The sequence below is a fragment of the Eurypyga helias genome, unplaced genomic scaffold (assembly GCF_000690775.1).
Source record: "Eurypyga helias isolate BGI_N326 unplaced genomic scaffold, ASM69077v1 scaffold8567, whole genome shotgun sequence".
Taxonomy (NCBI): Eukaryota; Metazoa; Chordata; class Aves; order Eurypygiformes; family Eurypygidae; genus Eurypyga; species Eurypyga helias.
The window spans coordinates 50,435-52,765 of record NW_010261062.1 but is presented as its reverse complement, the minus strand read 5'-3'; positions in this window follow the sequence as shown (position 1 = coordinate 52,765).

Here is a 2,331-nt window from a genome sequence, read left to right as displayed (position 1 = left end):
TGTGTCTGCTTATGGTCTGGTCAGTTATAACCTGCTCATCCTGACTGCAGAACTTGTCATTTTTGTCTCTTGCCATTTCGCCAAGGCCTACTCTGAAAGTAAGGCAATCCAAAAGGTTTTCATTCACCAAAGCTCCTGAAATAAGTGATGCTTACGGTTATGCTTACATGCATTCAGAGGAGTCTCTGTTCTGTAAATGTGTCTTTGGTAGCTGTTGTTGTTTTCAGGAAAGCAAATAAAACTGGCTAGCACAAGTTACGGTCTGCTAGACCCTTCTCATCCTATAGTTTTCCTCTCTTTCCTTGGGCCTGCCCTGACATTCACGTGTATCTGTACCAGGATGCACTGAACGTGTGGTCTGGAAGACCTGTGTGCAGCGTGACTGCCTGGTCGGGCAGCGCCAGCGCTGGGCAGGTGGCTAGAGGGGTCCCTCTGATGTACCAGGCTGGAGTGACACGGCAATTCCTCCTTGGTGGCACCGTGCTCTCCGAGCCAGTGTGCTTTTGTTGGGCGGGAGCTAATGAGAACCCGGAGGTTTCCTCATGAGAGAACAGGAATTGCTTGACTGCTGATGTAATGTATTGAGTTGTCACTCAACCACAGTTTGGGTCTGTTGGGCTTTTTCTCTGCCTACCTGTTGCCAGTTGGCAATGTCTTCCTGTTAGGTTGAGAGGGAATAAGGGAAGATTTATTCCTCTGCTTTATAGGAATGAGGAATACACACTCTTCAGAAGTTCGATTTCCTGGAAACAGAAGGATGCTGATTCTTTACCACTATTAATTCCGATGCAGTACTCCCCAGACTGCTTTCGTTCATTTGTTGGTTGCCTTTGGAAAGCTACTGTGCCTCAAGAATAAAAATGTTATTCTACCACCGAGTAGTGCTGTAAGGATGGAACCCCAAAGCTTAACTTTTGGTATCAACAATAAGGACAAGCTTGACTGTATAGACCTTCCACTTTTTCCCTGTAAATAAGCAATTTCACACAGTTTCTCTTTTAAAACATGTAAACCAGATGCAGACAGAACAACCCAACCACTTGGGTTCACTGTCAGGTTTAGTATTGCCAACTTCAGATGTTTGGAAAGCACAAGCTGGCCTCTTGAGTCTGATAGCTGGGGTAAAAAACAGAGTGTTCTTCAAGAATGACAAGTAGGTTTTCTGGGTGATCTCTGTTCATGTTGTCGAGCTTATCTGCTCAGGCAAGAGGACTCAGAACTTAGCATTTTAAACCTCGCAAACTGCCCTGCTTCTGAGGACAGTCTGACTGAAGCAGTTCAGTGGGACACCAACAATCACAATAACATAAGAGTTGGCAGCATGTGAAGTAAATGGGAATTTTGCCTGCTGGCAGCAGTTGGTGCCAATTGTTTCTGACTTAACTGTATAATCTTTTGTTTAATTCTTTGAGTGGAAATTAGTATGCTTCATTTTGCTGTCATGGTCATGCTAGTGGCCTCAGGAGCCATTAAAAAAGTGAACGGAGTGGACCGTCTTGCCTGGTTTGGTTTTGTTAATTTTTCTTTCTTTGAAGGAGAATGGCTCAACAATGAACTGGGAAGGATCTCCCAGACCTTAGAGTGTTCTTGCACATTTAGGTATTTCATGGACTCCATAGCTTTGGGTCTGGAGCACAAGTTCTGTGAGGAGCGGCTGAGGGAGCTAGGGGTGTTTAGCCTGAAGAAGAGGAGGCTGAGGGCAGAGCTGATGGCTCTCTACAACTGCCTGAAAGGAGGTTGTAGGGAGGTGGGTGTTGGTCTCTTCTCCCAAGTGACGGGACGAGAGGAAATGGCCTCAAGTTGTACTAGGGGAGGTTTATATTGGATATGAGGAAAAACTTCTTCACTGCAAGGGTTGTCAGGCATGGGAACAGGCTGCCCAGGGAAGCAGTGGAGTCACCATCCCGGGAGGTGTTTAAAAGACGTGTAGATGTGGTGCTTAGGGACATGGTTTAGTGGTGGAATTGGCAGTGCTGGGTTGATGGTTGGTCTTGATCTCAAAGGTCTTTTCCAACCTAAAAGATTCTACGAAATCCCTGCTTCGAGCAGAACCTGTCTTACTCTACTGCGTCTGGTTGGGATGGAGTTAATTTTCTTCATTATGGTGCTTTGTTTTAAATTTGTGACCATAACAATGCTGCTAACACACTAATGTTTCAGCTGTTGCTGAGCAGTGTTTGCACAGTGTTGGGGCCTTCCCTGTTTCCCACTCTGCCAACCCCACCCCCCTCCACCCCCCAGTGAATAGACTGGGGGTGGGCAGGAGGTTGGGAGGGGGCACAACCGGGCAGGGGACCCAAACTGACCAGAGGGGTAGTTCGTGCCCTGTAA